The sequence below is a fragment of the Bos mutus genome, chromosome 6 (assembly GCF_027580195.1).
Source record: "Bos mutus isolate GX-2022 chromosome 6, NWIPB_WYAK_1.1, whole genome shotgun sequence".
Lineage (NCBI taxonomy): Eukaryota > Metazoa > Chordata > Mammalia > Artiodactyla > Bovidae > Bos > Bos mutus.
The window spans coordinates 84586788-84606773 of NC_091622.1; the positions used below are offsets into that span (position 1 = coordinate 84586788).

The 19986-nt window shown below is 37.2% G+C and overlaps 1 pseudogene; it reads right to left on the minus strand.

Annotated features, from left to right (window-relative positions):
- Positions 1-9139: 9139 nt before the first annotated feature.
- Positions 9140-19986, minus strand: part of LOC102283506 (UDP-glucuronosyltransferase 2C1-like) — a 33450-nt pseudogene continuing 22603 nt past the window's right edge.

Sequence of the window (19986 nt, forward strand, 5' to 3'; positions counted from 1 at the left end):
CCCTTGGACTGCAAGGAAATCAACCAGTCCATCCTAAAGAAAACCAGTCCTAAATGTTTATTGAAAGGACTGAAGCTGAAGCTGAAACTCCAATATTTTGGCCACCTGATGCAAAAAGCCAACTCATTGAAAAAGACCCTGATGCTGGGAAAGATTGAGGGTAGGGGCCGAAGGGGAGGACAGAGGATGAGAGGGTTGGATGGCACCATGGAATCAATGGACATGAGTTTGAGCAAACTTAAAGAGATAGTGAAGGACAGGGAAGGGTGGTGTGCTGTGGTCCATGAGGTCTCAAAGAGTCAGACATGACTGAGTGTCTGAACAACAGCAAATGTATAGCCTGCTTATTTCTCTGGCAGCTGGCTGAGTGCTACTAGAGACCAGATTGAGACACATGTGAACAATGCAAATTATTTATGTGGCATGTCCATATTTAATGTGAAAGATCATTATAATCTTTGGAAAACTATTTCTTATTCAACTCTTCACATAAACCAGCAGGCATTTCTTCATTCTCCATGAGCAACAAAGTGGATTCTGAACTGGACACATTTTGTGTATGAAGCCCTTTCACCTGAGTCTTTCCTGGAGGGTGAGGTTCATCAATTAGTAAAGAAATAACACATTAAAAAGCCATAAATTGGAGTAAATATGTCAAAAATATCATAAAAGAGATACAAACCTAATAATATGAAGATGGAAAAAGAGAAAATGACCATTTAGAATGTAATATTCATCATATAATTAATCAATTATACAAAAATATTGGCCTAGAAATGTATCAGTTACTTTGAGTTTGTAATACATGAAAAATGTATTCATCTAATGAATAATTGATGGTTGAGTGACTGCAGAGGTAAGGTTATCTTAGTAGATAGGTAACCCTTGCACATACCTGGCTTTTTATCTTTGTTTTTTTTTTTTTTGTATGTTTACTTAAATTTTAAAACTACTTGAATGTTTTGAACATCTTGAACTCCAGAATCCTGAAGCTTTATTTTCATATCCTCTGAAAAAATCTGTATACAGTGAATAATATTCATACAGTTACAAATTTTCTTTTTCTATTTTATTTTTCTGGAATATACACTACACAATGTGAGTTGATGGGAAAAGCTAGAATGTACCTGATAAGAAACTATCAAAATTATGAATTTCCTCACTTATTCTTACCAACCTAAGATAATTTCATGACCCTGGTAGATTCATTGTAAGAACTAAAAGTAAATCAGCTTAACACTTGACCTGTATTAACTTCCACTTATCCTTTTGTGCTATAGTGGTGCTTGGTGTCTCCAGAGATTAATGCCAGTTCAAAATAATTTTAATTCCCAGGTGGCACTAGTGGTAGAGAATCTACCTGGTAATGCATCAGATATAAGAGACCTGGGTTTGAGCCCTGGGTTGGGAAAAATCCCTTGGAGAGGGAAATGTCAACGCACCCCAGTATTCTTGCCTGGAAAAATCCCATGGACAGAGGAGCCTGGCATGCTACAGTCCATAGGGTTGCAAAGAATTGGACACAACTGAGCACTTATCAGCAGAAGACATCTAAATACTTCATTCTGGATTATTTACACATTGGTAAATATATTCTGTGTAATTTACTCCAATAATGAGATCTTATTTGGAATTGCAATTGGAATCAATTTCTGATTTGTGGAAAAAGATTGCTTCAACACAAAGTGACTAATTAGAGAGGGATGTCCTAAGAAATACTCATAGGAAGAACATGGAACAGCAGGTCAGATTGCATCATATTTTCCAGTAAGAAGAAAAAAAAATGAGTATCATTTCATATAAAATTATGGTATGGACACAGAAATGATGGGTGTATCCATGATCAAGTTTGCATTCATGATTCTGAAATGAGCATAATCGAGTAATGGAGCCATTTCTTTGTAATAAATGTTGGCAGATACTATTCTCCCATATATGAATTTCTAAGTATTTAAGAGTAAAAATTGTGGAACAGCATTGTCTTTGTAATTATGTAAAAATAAAGTGTGAATTAATATTTCTATTTTAGGATTCTCCAGAGAAATGGCATTTTGTTTTGTGAAGACTGAAATGGAAGCTAGACACAATTGACAAAGGAATGGACAAGGAGTAATAGTAATGGAAGTGATCTCTTCTATCTCTCACACAGGTAGTATGGTACCATTATGACACCTAGACAGTGAATCCTCCCGCAGTTACTAATAATTATTGATAAGATAGCAGCTTTATATTAGTAAAGGAAGGAAGATCTAGTGTGTGTTCCAAACTCTCCATGAGTTTGAAGATCATCCCTAACACTACCTACATGATGAGATTTTATGTCTAGGAGTCCTGGAAAATAGACAAGATCTAAAATGAAGTATGTTAATCAGGCAAAAGATCTAAGATGTGAGTAAGATTCCCTCCATGGAAGAATCATAATTTACCAACTGACAATTGCTTTAAAGTGTGAAAGGTAGATGCCTGCATTGCATGGTGTCATACTGACTGCTGACATCATATATGAGGGGATTACATCTGAGGATATAAAAAGATCATCTCTGAGAATAATTATGGAGGAACTGAGAGTGAAACATTAAGATCTCCACATCTCTGGCCACATTTACAGCCAGAATCTAGAACCATGGCAAAATTGGGATGAGATTCAGAATCAAAGAACTGTGGAGGAAATGAAACTGAGAAGCAAAAAGTCAGTAGATATTCAAAGTGCATTGCAGAACTGATGATTTTCTACTCCATAGGCAGCAGACTCTTCTAAGTCCCAACTGTATTGCTATTCAAAATACCACAGTTAATATTACCATAAATTTAAGGAGTATGGTAGATCTGAATCTGCAGGTGAAATCATTATTTTTAGTAAAGTAGGTAGAACATTACAGAAAAAAATATTTCCTTCACATAAAAAGGAAGCAAGTTTAAAAATAAAATCATGAAACCATACGAATCACTTTTTATTTATAATATATAGAACTTGACTTTGTGTTCATACATATGTGCACGTGAGTGAGTGAAGTCGCTCAGTCATGTCCGACTCTTTGCGACCCCATGGACTGTAGCCCCCCAGGCTCCTCTGTCCACGGGATTCTCCAGGCAAGAATATTGGAGTGGGTTGCCATTTCCTCGTCCACATATGTGCATGTACACATGTATAAAAATACTTGTACCTACCTATTATTATTTTCAAATAAGTCATGATACAGGAAAAAAAAAACTGAGCAGGATTTCCTAACATAGCCACATATAAATTATAAGTATTCATAGTTTACATCACTCATTATCAGAGAAATGCAAATCAAAACCACTATGAGGTACCATTTCACACCAGTCAGAATGGCTGCGATTCAAAAGTCTACAAATAATAAATGCTGGAGAGGGTGTGGAGAAAAGGGAACCCTCTTACACTGTTGGTGGGAATGCAAACTAGTACAGCCACTATGGAGAACAGTGTGGAGATTCCTTAAAAACTGGAAACAGAACTGCCTTATGACCCAGCAACCCCACTGCTGGGCATACACACTGAGGAAACCAGAAGGGAAAGAGACACGTGTACCCCAATGTTCATCGCAGCACTGTTTATAATAGCCAAGACATGGAAGCAACCTAGATGTCCATCAGCAGATGAATGGATAAGAAAGCTGTGGTACATATACACAATGGAATATTACTCAGCCATTAAAAAGAATACATTTGAATCAGTTCTAATGAGGTGGATGAAACTGGAGCCTATTATACAGAGTGAAGTAAGCCAGAAGAAAAACATAAATACAGTATACTAACGCACATATATGGAATTTAGAAAGATGGTAACAATAACCCTAAAATGAGACAGCAAAAGAGACACTGATGTATAGAACAGTCTTATGGACTCTGTGGGAGAGGGAGAGGGTGGGAAGATTTGGGAGAATGGCAATGAAACATGTAAAATATCATGTAGGAAACGAGTTGCCAGTCCAGGTTCGATGCATGATGCTGGATGCTTGGGGCTGGTGCACTGGGACGGCCCAGAGGGATGGTATGGGGAGGGAGGAGGGAGGAGGGTTCGGGATGGGGAACACATGTATACCTGTGGCGGATTCATTTTGATATTTGGCAAAACTAATACAATTATGTAAAGTTTAAAAATAAAATAAAATTGGAAGAATAAAAACAAAAAACAAACAAAAAAAATAAATAAAATAAAAATAAGATATTTTTATACATACTGTTTTAAACTGACTAGGAAAGCCAGAGGTCATCAAACTCCAGAAAAAAGTTCTTCTTATTAAAACTTCAAGTGGAAAAATATAACATGTTACAAAGGTTTAGCCTTTGCATACCTAAAATTATTATCAGATTATGTATAGATTAGTTTGCCATCAACGGTCTGTATAGACAAAGCTATGGTTTTTCCAGTAGTTGTGGATAGATGGATGTGAGAATTGGACTATAAAGAGAGCTGAGCACCGAAGAATTGATGCTTTTGAACTGTGGTGTTGGAGAAGACACTTGAGAGTCCCTTGGACTGCAAGGAGACCCAACCAGTCCATCCTAAAGAAAATCAGTTCTGAGTATTCATTGGAAGGACTGATGCTGAAGCTGAAACTCCAATACTCTGGCCATCTGATGTGAAGAACTGACTCATTAGAAAAGACCCTGATGCTGGGAAAGATTGAAGGCAAAAGGCAAAGAGGGCAGAAAGGATGTTATTTAGATAGCGTCACTGACTCAGTGGACATGAACTTGAGCAAACTCTTGGAAATAGTGAAGGACAGGGAAGCCTGGCATGCTGCAGTCCATGGGGTCGCAGAGTTAGACATGACTTACCGACTGAATAGCAAAGATTATGACATCAAAAGACATTATCTTATTGCCAGAATAAATCATTTAACAGTATGGTAAGTTATCACTTTGATTACATGAATCAGATTTTAAGACAAAAGGCATTAGTGCTTTCATTTTTTACATTTTATATCTTAAAGTATAATAACTACTTAACTATTTCAAATTTCACAAAATTAATTTTTTTCTGCTAGATTTTTTTTATAATTAACGTCTCATCTAAGGAAAAAAAATGTATATTTACCTTGTACTTACTTGTGCCACTACTCCTGCTAAAAAACAAAAAACAAAAACAAAAAAAAACAAATGCCCAAATGACTTACATTTGTCCTAAGATAGTTTTATATTTTTTCTAAAATAATTATATTTTTGATAGATTTATATTTGCTCTATGAAAGTAATTTTAGGTTTATCTTGCCTAAGTTATAAACATCAAAGTTCATAGTAAATTATTACTGACTTTGGTTAATATTGGAGAAGGGAATGGCAATCCACTCCAGTATTCTTGCCTGGAGACCTCATGGACAGAGGGGTTTGGCAGGCCACAGTCCATGGGGTTGCAAAGAGCTGGACACGACTAAGCAACTAACACTTTGTTAATATATATTACATTGAATAATTTTTTACCTCATTAGCAAATTATTGGCTAGCATACTGAAGATAGTCTTTTTGGAAATGAAAGAAAGATAAATTTTTTAATGGAGAATTTGGTGGAATTTCAAAACAAAATCATTGTCAGACTCCCTAAAATTGACCTTGTATGGTAAGAGACGAAAGACTTAGACGCTTTTCTTTTTTTTAAGATATATACTTTTATTAAAATTTAACATGTCTCTTCATGTTTACTGCATATGTCAGGATGACACTAGTTAATAAGAAGCCTAGTACTTGTGCCTGGTATAAGGATCACAGTGCAGTTTATGAGAAGACCAGGGAAAGTGATGGGATTAAAGAAAAGGAAGAAATGTAAAATCATTTCTGATTAGATGGAATTTCTGATTAGACAGAGAAATTATTCCCTTGGCAAATAGTATTTCAAAGAAACGCATTTTCCTTCAAAGAATCTGCAGTGTGGCTCTAAGACATTTGCTTATTTCTGAATGTGTTTATTGTAAGCAAAATTAATGTAGAGCAGACTTTTTAAATTAAGCTATTTTAAAAGAGTAGTTATTAAATTCCAGTCATTTACTTTTGCTTCATCATGGCATCAACCATGCTAACATAAAAGAGTCAACTAGTTCTCAGAAAACATGAAGTTTTGCAATACAGATTAAGTACTATCATTCAGTTTAGTTCAGTTCAGTCACTCAGTTGTGTCTGACTCTTTGCGACCCCATGAATTACAACACGCCAGGCCTCCCTGTCCATCATCAACTCCCGGAGTTCACTCAGACTCACGTCCATCGAGTAGGTGATGCCATCCAGCCATCTCATTCTCTGTCGTCCCCTTCTCCTCCTGCCCATAATCCCTCCCAGCATCAGAGTCTTTTCCAATGAGTCAACTCTTCACATGAGGTGGCCAAAGTACTGGAGTTTCAGCTTTAGCATTATTTCCTCCAAAGAAATCCCAGGGCTGATCTCCTTCAGAATGGACTGGTTGGATCTCCTTGCAGTCCAAGGGACTCTCAAGAGTCTTCTCCAACACCACAGTTCAAAAGCATCAATTCTTCGGCGCTAAGTCTTCTTCACAGTCCAACTCTCACATCCATACATGACCACAGGAAAAACCATAGCCTTGACTAGACAGACCTTTGTTGGCAAAGTAATGTCTCTGCTTTTGAATATGCTATCTAGCTTGGTCATAACTTTCCTTCCAAGGAGTAAGCGTCTTTTAATTTCATGGCTGCAATCACCATCTGCAGTGATTTTGGAGCCCAGAAAAATAAAGTCTGACACTGTTTCCACTATTTACCCATCTATTTCCCATGAAGTGATGGGACCGGATGCCATGATCTTCATTTTCTGAATGTTGAGCTTTAAGCCAATTTTTTCACTCTTCACTTTCACTTTCATCAAGAGGCTTTTGAGTTCCTCTTCACTTTCTGACATAAGGGTGGTATCATCTGCATATCTGAGGTTATTGATATTTCTCCCAGCAATCTTGATTCCAGCTTGTGTTTCTTCCAGTCCAGCATTTCTCATGATGTACTCTGCATAAAATTTAAATAAGCAGGGTGACAATATACAGCCTTGACATACTCCTTTTCCTATTTGGAACCAGTCTGTTGTTCCACATCCAGTTTTAACTGTTGCTTCCTGACCTGCATTCAGATTTCTCAAGAGGTAGGTCAGGTGGTCTGGTATTCCCACCTCTTTCAGACTTTTCCACAGTTTATTGTGATCCACACAGTCAAAGGCTTTGGCATAGTCAATAAATCAAAAATAGATGTTTTTCTGGAACTCTCTTGCTTTTTCCATGATCCAGCAGATGTTGGCAATTTGATCTCTGGTTCTTCTGCCTTTTCTAAAACCAGCTTGAACATCAGGAAGTTCACAGTTCACATATTGCTGAAGCCTGGCTTGGAGAATTTTGAGCATTACTTTACTAGCGTGTGAGATGAGTGCAATTGTGTGGTAGTTTGAGCATTCTTTGGCATTGCCTTTCTTTGGGATTGGAATGAAAACTGACCTTTTCCAGTCCTGTGGCCACTGCTGAGTTTTCCAAATTTGCTGGCATATTGAGTGCAGCATTTTCACAGCATCCTCTTTTAGGATTTGAAAGAGCTCAACTGGAATTCCATCACCTCCACTAGTTTTGTTCGTAGTGATGCTTTCTAAGGCCCACTTGACTTCACATTCCAGGATGTCTGGCTCTAGGTCAGTGATCACACCATCGTGATTATCTGGGTCATGAAGATCTTTTTTGTACAGTTCTTCTGTGTATTCTTGCCATCTCTTCTTAATATCTTCTGCTTTTGTTAGGTCCATACCATTTCTGTCCTTTATCGAGCCCATCTTTGCATGAAATGTTTGCTTGGTATCTCTAATTTTCTTGAAGAGATCCCTAGTCTTTCCCATTGTGTTGTTTTCCTCTATTTCTTTGCATTGATCACTGAAGAAGCCTTTCTTATCTCTTCTTGCTATTCTTTGGAACTCTGCATTCAGATGCTTATATCTTTCCTTTTCTCCTTTGCTTTTCGCTTCTCTTCTTTTCACAGCTATTTGTAAGGCCTCCCCAGACAGGCATTTTGGTTTTTTGCATTTCTTTTCCATGGGGATGGTCTTGATCCCTGTCTCTTGTACAATGTCATGAACTTCATTCCATAGTTCTTCGGGCACTCTGTCTATCAGATCTAGGCCCTTAAATCTATTTCTCACTTCCACTGTATAATCATAAGGGATTTGATTTAGGTTATACCTGAATGGTCTAGTGGTTTTCCCTACTTTCTTCAATTTCAGTCTAAATTTGGCAATAAGGAGTTCATGACCTGAGCCACAGTCAGCTCCTGGTCTTGTTTCTGCTGACTGTATAGAGCTTCTCCATTAATATCTAAATGAAAGGCAAATTTTAAATCAAAGACAAAAATTAGTGTTTTGTAATACAAGAAGGACAAAGTTTGATGTGTCATATTAAAAGAAATTGACAGTAAAAAATATGCTTTATGGCATCTGTGGCTCAGATGGTAAAGAATATGTCTGCAATGCAGGAGACCCAGGTTTGATCTCTGGGTAGAGATGACCCTTGAGTAGGGAATGGCAATCCACTCCAGTAATCTTGCCTGGAGAATTCCATGAACTTGGCAGGCTATAGTCCATGTGGTCACAAAGAGTTAGACATGACAGAGCCACTAAACAAACCCAGAAACCCTAACAGTTTCCTGATATTCTTGATTAAAAGGGAAGCTCTGACTAGAGTGCTCTGCACAACTCCTAATGCAGTTCCTTTAGAGAATAAGAAATAATGATTACCTACTGGACCCAAAATCATGTGAGATATTTAGGAAATATGCAATATGATTAGTACTGAAAATAGAGTTAATCACTATGTTCCCAAAGCCTCAAAAGGCCTCTCAAATCATTGAACTGAAAACAATGAATGAAGTAAATGAATGAAGTAAAACAGTGTCTTTAATGATTACAACTTCCATGCATTTGTTTATCCTCTCTTTGTAAATTTATTATTTTAAATCTTAATTGTAAATCATGTGTCACATATTTGAGTGAAGCCTTTGATCTTTGACGTGATAAGTTAAGGAATGAATAAGAACCCGGGAGAGTAAGAAAGGGATCTATACAAAACAGTGGCTGAATTAATTCAGATGAGCCCTGTCAGGGTTTCCCACTCAATTGTTTAAAAAAAAAAAAAAAGACTACTCTGTTTCTACTTTGCAGTTTTACCAAACTTCCAGCAGCAAAACAGGCAACATTTAGTGACCAGAAATATAATAGTTGCCACACATGCTAACAGGAAGCCAATCGCATCCAAACAATGGTGCTGGTACTGGGTGAGGTCATGGACCGCTGGCCGAAGGTGTTTGGCTCCTTTGTGATGCCTGATAAACTTAATCCAGAAGACTGCTCATTCCAAGGGCTTCATAGGCTGATCGTGGTGAATTCCTGATAACGTCATAGCGTTTTCTTTACAGCTAAGGAATGAATATGTAGTCACTTGAAAAATTTCTTAAGAACACAAAAGAACACAACCAAAAGACAAAGACTGGCTGAATGGATACAAAAACAAGACCCCTACATATGTTGTCTACAAGAGACCCACCTCAAAACAGGGGACACATACAGACTGAAAGTGAAGGGCTGGAAAAAGATTTTCCATGCAAATTGGGACCAAAAGAAAGCAGGAGTCACAGTACTCGTATCAGATAAATTAGACTTTAAAACAAAGGCTGTGAAAAGAGACAAAGAAGGTCACTACATAATAATCAAAGGATCAATCCAAGAAGAAGATATAACAATTATAAATATATATCCACCCAACATGGGAGCACCATGAGTCTGTAAGACAAATCCTAACAAGTATGAAAGGAGAAATTAACAATAACACAATAATAGTGGGAGACTTTAATACCCCACTCACACTTATGGATAGATCAACTAAACAGAAAATTAACAAAAAAAAAAAACATGTATCTATAAAGCTCACTAAAGCAAAGCACAGTAAAATGAGGTATGGCAATAAAAGGCGTTAAATTTATCAAATAAAAAAAAAATAAAGTGCTGAAAAATTAAAAAAAAAAAAATCTGTAGCTTCATTAGTGGGCTATGCACACAGCCACTCAGGGACCTAGCCCTGTCCTTCAGCAGGCTGGCAGCAGCCCCGAGCCTCCCTCGACCACAGTCAGCTTATTCTGCTTTCCACCAGATCCTAAGCAACTACACAAAGCATGGCCTTATAGCCAACCAGGCCAGGGAACCAGCCTCACCTACCAGCACACCCATGGTAATTGGCCCTGCCACAGCAGAATGATGTAGACTGCCCACGTAAGGGGCACCCCTAGAGCACACACTCTGATGAACAGAGGGAGCATGGTAAGGACCCCGCAGGATGTCCCCTACACAAGGCCACTTCTCCAAGATTGGGAAACATAACCAATCCACCTAACACAAGGAATAAACACAGAGAATTGGGCAACACGAGGAGACAGAGGAGTGTGTTCCAAATGAAGAAATAAGACATAATGTTAGAAAAAAACTAAGTGAAATGGAGATAAGTATCTAAGAAAAGAGTTAGACATGATAATTTCAAAGATGTTCACCAAACTGGGAAGAAAAATGAACATATAGTTTCAATAAAAGAGAAAATAGAAGAAATACAGAGTCAAACAGTGAAAAATACAGCTGAAATGAAAAATATATAAATTCTCCAGTACACAAAGGACTTAAAATGTTAGCTCTCTTCTGTTTACTTTAAAAGTTTAAACTTAATTTATTGGCTGATGCATACTAAGGCAAATTTTCACCCATTGTTTCAAGAATCACATAAAGCTATTCTTTTATAATAAATTCCAATGAAATACCAAAAAAAAAAAAGAACACAATATATCCAAATATATATCTAGATATATCTAAATATATATTTAGGTAGACATATCTAAAATTGTTATATATTATTAAAAGTACATTACATAGTTCTTAATACATTATGTCATAAAAAACTCATCAAGGATTGTGTGCTTAGGCATGTCTGACTCTTTGCAACCCCATGGACTGTAACCCACCAGATTCTTCTGTCCATGGAGTTTGCCAGGCAAGAATACTGGAGTGGGTTGCCATTTCCTTCTCCAGTGAATCTTCTGGACCCAGAGTTCAAACCCCTGCCTCCTGCATCTTTTGCATTGGCAGTCAGATTCTTTTACCACTGTGCCACCTGGGAAGCCCAGAATGCAGAATGCATTTGAGAGTTTCTTTCCTCAGGAGGTATTTTAGATGTGGTGGTCCATCAACTAGAATTTGTTGGATGTTTCATAGTCTTAGTAATGATTGGAGGTAAGGGAGAAAACAATAATTTTTAAACAGAAATAGAATTTTGATAGTTCAGAAACAGGAATGTAGAATATGTAGTTTGAAAATACAGAACTTTGATCTTGTTTGCTGACTGTGATATTGGGAACATGATAGTAGCAGGAAGCCACATCAAGGGCAGGTCTATGAGAAAGAAATCTTTCCCCCTGCCACTCCATCCTTCTCTAGGTTCCATATGGAGTGTTAGTGTTAAGAAGAAGCAAATCTTTAACAGTATCAGGAAATGGTTTCAGTCTGTGATCTTTGTGGCCCTGAATGCCAGATACTAAAAAACACCCTATGGGCAAGAAGTAGGGCCTGAGAGTGAGGTAGATGCTGGAATCTTGGCTTCAAGCAACCAAGAGCTACAAGTACAATGATGAGATGGAACAATGGTGAGAACACTAACCGGTTTAACTTCTGTCAAGAAACCGAAGACCAGAAGTTTAGGTTTAGGTTTTTTTAATGGCTGACTTAGACGAACTATTTCCTTGGATCTGTGAAGGAGATGAAGAAGGGAAGCTATTCTCCCACACTGAAGTGCAGTCACTACTGATGGAGATTATAGAATATTAAAGTATAAAATATAGTGGAACAGCATGTAGAAAGTTCTGAGAATGAGACTTTTGAACCAAAAGAAAAATTATACAGAGTTCTGTTGCCCTTTGATCTGTGTTTTTGAACTGTGGTGTTGAAGAATATTCTTGAGAGTCCCTTGAACTTCAAGGAGATCAAACCAGTCCATCCTAAAGGAAATCAGTCCTGAATATTTATTGGAAGGACTGATGCTGAAGCTGAAACTCTAATACTTTGGCCACCTGATGTGAAGAACAGACCCACTGGAAAAGACCCTGATGCTGGGAAAGATTGAAGGCAGGTGAAGAAGGTGACAACAGAGGATGAGATGGTTGGATGGCATCACCAACTTGATGGACATGAATTTGAGCAACCTCCAGGTGTTGGTGATGGATAGGGAAGCCTGGCGTGCTGCAGCCCATGGGGTCTCAAAGAGTCAGACACAACTGAGCAACTGAACTGAACTGAACTGTTGCCCTTTGATTAAAAAAATATATATACAGACAGGCCTTTCTTAATTCACAAGAATTTAAGGAATAAGTAACTTTGATATATCTCGGGAAAACAAGGAAACAACAGCAACAAAAATTCCAAGACAAAGAAGCAAAATATTTGTCAGATTAAAAAGTAATAAAAACAGAATCTTTCAAGAATAGAAAGATACAAATTAATAAATAAATAAAACACAAATTTCATCATTATAACCATATAAATACTAAACTAATGCTAATCAATATTAAATATGTGGTCATGGACAAGATGTGCATGTTGTAAACATTGATAATGCTGTATTGATAATATAGCTTGTAGAAATTAATATGTGGTGTTTAAGAAATACAAACTGGAAGTTGAGAATTGACCTCAAGTAAAAAGTCCTTCTATACTGACCAAACTTTGGAAGCATTTGCAAGATAATTATTCTAATCCCTATTGTCAAAATTTGTTCATAGATTTATACTAAATTTTTAGTAATAATTTATCTGATATTCAAAAAATATTCTTCCAATGCCTGTAAATTCTTTTAATTTTAATGTTTTTCCCCACAGAATTTATTTGATTTTTTGAAAAAGAATAAGATAATAAATATAATTATTCATAGTTAAATTCCTAATTTATTTACTCACTTATGATCACAGCTAAACTTCTTTGTTGTACAAAGTGCCCCACAAGTAATTCATTGAAGCAAGTTTCAATTTATTGAAAATTTGTAATTTCATCTAATATCTCTTCACCTGTCCAACTCCTAGTTTCTAGGAACCACCACACTAGTGTTTCTGTGTGTTAGACTTTTTATACAAAAATATAGTGATATCTTGCAATATTTTTTCTTCTGTGATTTATTTCATTTAGCATGATGCCATGTGATCACAAATGGCGAGACTTCCTATTTTTTTTGTTGCTAATAATATCCTTTTATGTACATAAACCACATATCCTTTATCCTTTTATTCACTGACAGATATTTAGGTTGTTTTCATATCCTGGCTATTGTGAACAATGTTGATGAACACGGGGGTGTGAATATCCCTTTCATATCTTTTTTGTTTCCTTTAGATAAAAATAGGCTTCCCAGGTGGTGCAGGGGTAAAGAATCCATCTTCCAGTGCAGGAGATGCAAGAGATGTGGGTTCAATCTCTGGGTCGGTAAGAGCCTCTGGAGTAGGAAATGCCAACCCATTCCAGTATTCTAGCATGGAAAATTCCATGGACGAGAAGCCTGGTGGGCTACAGTCCATGGGATTGTAAAGAGTCAGACATGAATAAGCATGCATCCTGGCTGGCTGGCTTAGACATATAGGCAGAAGTAGGCTTCCTGGATAATATAGTAGTTCTGTTTTTAAGCAGTAGTTCTATTTTTAATTTTTGAGGCAAATCCATACTTTTTTCCATAGTCTACTGTGTTCTAATCAAGAGTGAACTAGAGGTCCCCTTTCCTCACATTCTTACCAACACTTGTTCTATTTTGTCTTTTGATGCCAGCCATTCTAACAGGTGTGAGGCCATGCCTTATTAGAAACTTGATCTGCATTTCCTGATGCAACAACACAAGAAAAGACTCTACACATGGACATCACCAGATTGTCAATACTGAAAACAGACTGATCATATCCTTTGCAGCCAAAGATGGAGAAGCTCTAAACATCATCAAAAACAAGATTGGGAGCTGACTGTGGCTCAGATCATGAACTCCTTATTGCCAAATTCAGACTTAAATTGAAGAAAGTAGTGAAAACCACTAGACCATTTAGGTGATCTAAACCAAATCCCTTGCGATTGTACAGTGGAAGTAACAAATAGATTCAAGGGATTATATCTGATAGACAGAGTACCTGAAGAACTATGGGTGGAGGTTTGTGACACTGTACAGGAGGCAGTGATCAAGACCATCCCCATGGTGGGGCAGGGGGGCGGGAGGCAAAAAGGCAAATTGGTTGTCTGAGGAGTCCTTACAAATAGCTATGAAAAGAAGAGAAGCAAAAGGCAAAGGACAAAAGGAAAGATATACCCATTTGAATGCAGAATTCCAAAGAATAGCAAGGAGAGATAAGAAAGCCTTCCTCAGGGATCAATGCAAAGAAACAGAGGAAAACAATAGAATGGGGAAGACTGGAGATCTCTTCAAGAAAATTAGAGATACTGAGAGAAGTTTTCATGCAAAGATGGGCTCGATAAAGGACAGAAATGGTACGGACCTAACAGAAACAAGATATTAAGAAGAGGTGGCAAGAATACAAAGAAGACTAATCAAAAAAGATCTTCAGGACCCAGATAACCATGATGATGTGATCACTCATCTAGAGCCAGACATCCTGGAATGTGAAGTCAAGTGGGCCTTAGAAAGCATCACTACAAACAAAGCTAGTGGAGGTGATGGAATTCCAGTGGAGCTATTTCAAATCCTGAAAGATGATGCTGTGAAAGTACTGCACTCAGTATGCCAGCAAATTTGAAAAAATCAGCCGTGGCCATAGGACTGGAAAAGATCAGTTTTCATTCCAATCCCAAAGAAAGGCAATGCCAAAGAATGCTCAAACTACCACAAAATTGCACTCATCTCACACGCTAGCAAAGTAATGCTTGAAATTCTCCAAACTAGATTTCAACAGTATGTGAACTGTGAACTTCCAGATGTTCAAACTGGATTTAGAAAAGGCAGAGGAACCAGAGATCAAATTGTCAACATCCATTGGATCATCAGAAAAGCAAGAGAGTTCCAGAAACACATTCACTTCTGCTTTATTGACTATGCCAAAGCCTTTGACTGTGTGGATCACCACAAACTGTGGAAAATTCTTAAGAAATGGGGATACCAGCCCACCTGACCTGCCTACTGAGAAATCTGTATACAGGTCAGGGAGCAACAGTTAGAACTGGACATGGAACAACAGACCAGTTCCAAATCGGGAAAGGAGTACAGCAAGGCTGTGTATTGTCACCCTGCTTATTTAACTTATATACATCATGAGAAATGCTGTACTGGATGAAGCACAAACTGGAATCAAGATTTCTGGGAGAAATATCAATAACCTCAGATACACAGATGACACTGCCCTTATGGCAGAAAGTGAAGAAGAACTCAAAAGCCTCTTGATGAAAGTGAAAGAGGAGAGAAAAAAGTTGGCTTAAAGCTCAACATTCAGAAAACTAAGATCATGGCATCCAGTCCCATCACTTGATGGCAAATAATTGGGGAAACAATGGAAACAGTGACAGGTGTTATTTTTAGGGGCTCCAAAATCGCTGCAGATGGTGACTGAAGCCATGAAATTGAAAGATGCTTGTTTCTTGGAAGAAAAGTTATGACCAACATAGACAGCATATTAGAAAGCAGAGACATTACTTTGCCAACAAAGGTCCGTCTAGTCAAGGCTATGGTTTTTCCTGTGGTCATGTATGGATGTGAGAGTTGGACTGTGAAGAAGGCTGAGTGCCAAAGAATTGATGCTTTTGAACTGTGGTGTTGGAGAAGACTCTTGAGAGTCCCTTGGACTGCAAGGAGATCCAGTCAGTCCATTCTGAAGGAGATCAGCCCTGGGATTTCTTTGGAAGGAATTATGCTAAAGCTGAAACTCCAGTACTTTGGCCACCTCATGCGAAGAGTTGACTCATTGGAAAAGACTCTGATGCTGGAAGGGATTGGGGGCAGGAGGATAAGGAGACAACAGAGGATGAGATGGCTGGATGGCATCACTGCCTCGATGGACGTGAGTCTGAGTGAACTCCGGGAGTTGGTGATGGACAGGGAGGCCTGGCGTGCTGGGATTCATGGGGTCGCAAAGAGTCAGACACGACTGAGCGACTGAACTGAACTGAACTGATGTGAGGGTTTATTTCAGTGCTCTCGTTCCTCTCCATTGGTAGATGTGTCTGTTTTTATGCTAGTACCATACTTTTGGAATCACTATAGCTTTGTAGAATAATTTGAAATAGGAAGTGAGATGCCTTCAGCTTCATTCTTCTTTCTTAGGACTTCTTTGGCTATTTGAGATCTTTTGTGGGTTTGTAACAACTTAAGTTTGTTTGTTTCTTTTCTATTTCTGTATCCCAAATGGCTTTAGAAGCTAGTCACTCAACTTCCTCCTCCTTTCCCATAAGGAACTCTTTCTAGCTGGCAAGTTATCTTTTGGAGGTGAACAATCATGGCCTTGGAGAGGATCATGCAGGCATAATAAAGCTGTATTCATTGTTCCCCTGTGATTATTCTAAGGTCTTTCTGTTTGTTTGCTTGTTTCACCACGTTGCTCAAATTTCTTACATAGACTTTAGAGCTCTCACAGAGATATTTTTGTTTACAAACAGTGTCTAATTGTTTATCTTTACCAGGGGACAGGGAGGCTGGTTCATCTATGCCTCCATTTGGATCTCTCAATTTTACTTCATTGACTTTCTCTTGAAATACTTTAAAAAGTAGCACCATCACATTTTTATAAAATTATTTTTATTTTCCTATTTATAAATTAGCACAAGGAAATAATAGAGGTATTATTTCTTCTAGTAGTTGGTTATAGCTACATGAGGAGGGTTAAGTGAATTTTCATTTTTATTTCTCTGTTTCTGTCATATCACCTAAATTCTTTATAGTGATAATATCTGCAATGTTAAAGAAACAAACAATAAATACTATTAATTGAAATAAGAATATTTAGTAATAGCTTAGTTTCTTTAAATATATTTAGTATTTGTTTTTCGGTTGGAATTTATTGCCCAGTAATCTATTGCCCAGGTGAATCTAACACATTTACAGAATCTGAGATGTATAAGACAATCATATTTTATGTTAGCCACATCCTGGAAAAAAGTAATTGATTTAGTTGAATGAAACGACTTACTCATTTTAAAATACTGATGCTTCTCAGAAAAGTATATATTCTATACTCACAAAGGGTTGTTAAATGCTTTCAAAGCATTAAGCATATCAGAACTCATCATTCTGTGCAAGTCTAATTCAACAACTGCCCCTCTGACTTTTACACAAGCAATATTATCATGTTGATCACCAAACTTGGGAATTCCCACCATAGGGACCCCGTGGTGAATAGCTTCATAGATACCATTAATTTCACAGTAAGTAATAAAAGCTCTGGTTTGGGGATGACCTAAAAAAAAAAAAATGCATTATTCTAAGTTGTAAGAGTTTCACAAACAGAAAATTGTGACATGTTTATAAATTGTTAATTCAATTAGGTAACATCTGTATAATTCTGTGCCATGAGGTCATATATAAATTTCTATAGGCTCTAAGAAAGCAGCAATTAGTTATTCCAGCAATTAAGTCATTCCAAAAAGCTCTGAAAGGTTTGTGCAGAGTTAAATGATGTACATTGGACAAGTTGTTGGGGTGAAATGACTTCAATAAGCAAGACTGAGGGATATAAGAAAAAAAAAAAAAAAAAACTGTGGATGGGGAAGGGAGGTGATATGTTCAGGGTTTCAATGTGAGAATGCTGGCATTACAGGCTAGAAAAATAGACCCAGGCAAGACTGTGAGATTTCTGTTTTAAAAAATGGAACTCTGCCCTTTATTTTAAGTAGTATGGAGCCACTTAATATTATAGCTGGTGAAATGGTTTATCAGATTTTTTTTCAAATAATTGTAGTTAGGGGAAGAGAAGAGAGGTGGAGAAAATACATGCAGAGAGTCAGGAGGGTGCTGAAATATTTTATGCAAAAGTTAATGAGAGCCTGATCTAAAGGTACTTTCCCTGACTCTGATTCTGAAGGAGAGATTGTGTCATAAAAAGGAAAATTACAGACTTCATATTTACATTATAGCTTCACAAAGATTCTATCCGTGACCAAAGTCTAGTTAAGCTCCTCTAAAATCTTTCTCAACTAGGACCTGATTAGAGGGTTTATTTGTTTATTTCTGCATTGCCCAATTTTACCAAGCACTCTATTAAGTAAGTTTAGCTAGACTCTTCCAACCTTGATATCTGATCACACTATGTAGCTGTTGCCTCATACTTTATCATCCCTCATATGATGTCTGATGAACCTAGCCTACCTTTAGCTAGAATCCAATTAAGTCAGTTTGTCAGGGTTCTTCTATGCCCCTGATGTTTCCTCTTAGTAACTTTCCATTTACTATCTCCTCCCCCAGCCCCCACCCTGCACTCAGCAGTTCAGTTATAAATTTCCCAGGTTTCCTCTTTGCATTCAGAGTTTAGCCCAATCTCTCTGTATTACTGTAAAAGTCCATTGCAGTAGTAACTATATTTATCATGATGGTCTTGAATAAAGTGTGCCTTATAATCTTATCAAGTGTCATGCATAATTTTTTCTTTAACAAGCTCCAGAAGAAATGTAACGAGTAAATCAAGGGATTTTTTGTTCGTTTGTTTGTTTTGTTTTTAACTTATTTTGAATACAAATTTGTTGAATTAATTGTTACTGAGTAATCCTTCAGGTTATCCCTTATTCAGTTCCACTTAATTTTGCTTCTCTGGTCTTACCAAGATCATTCTATTGAATCCATTCATACAGCTAGGATTGGCTCCTAATGTTTCTGATTTCTTCCCTGTGTATCTCCACAGAACCTATTAAGATTAAAAAAAAAAAAAAAATAGTCACTCAGTCCTGTCCAACTCTTTGTGAACCCCTGGACTGCAGCCTGCCAGGCTCTTTTCTGTCCATGGGATTCTCCAGGCAAGAATACTGGAGTGAGTAGTCATTCCCTTCTACAAGGGATCTTCCTAACCTAGGGATCAAATCCAGGTCTCCCACATTGCAGGCAGATTTTTTACCATTTGAGTCACCAGGGAAGCTCAGATAAATGCCTTTATATATTTGAAGATTTTAAAATCACATCTCGTCAGAAGGAGGCAATTGACTTGCAATTAATCTGGCTCAGTACCTCCTGGAAATACACAGGAAAACTGAGGTTGTGAGTGATTAAGTAATTAATGTTTTAAACCATTGACACTGCAACCATATTTTCAAATGCTTGCAATAATCCCAGTCAATAGGCTATCATCTTCAGGATGATTCTCATTTAGGAGATGAAGAGAAAAAATAATCTGTACCAGAAACAATTTCATATTGGTGTTACTAGACCATTCTGGCAAAGGAGATTTTTGAAACAAAGTTTTCAGAGGCAAAGGAAGAGATACTAAGAAATTGGTGTTTCTTTGACTTTGTTATAAACATACTTGGCAGTAACATAGAATAATGAATTGCCTCTTTTATTATAGTAAAATATATATAATGATATTTATCAATTTGAAGTATTGCAAGTATAGAATTTGGTGGCATAACTCCATCCACAGTATTGTGAAAAAATCATTGCTCTCTATACCCCAAATATTTTCATCTTTCCTACATAAACTGTGTTTTTAGGCAGAAACTCCCTATTCCCTCCATTCTCTAGCCCCAGTAATGTATATTCCACTCTGTCTTTATGAATTTGACTACTCTAGACATTTAAGTGGAATCATACTGTATTTGTCTATTTCTCTCTAGGCATTATGTCACTTAGCTTTATGTTTCCATGGTTCATACATGTTGTAACATGCCAGAATTTTCTTTCTTTTTAAGCCTGAATAATATTGTATTTTGTGTGTTTATCACATTTTTTTATCCATTCATTTTGCTATTGTGTATAATGTTGCTGTGACCATTGGTGTGGAAGTATTTGTT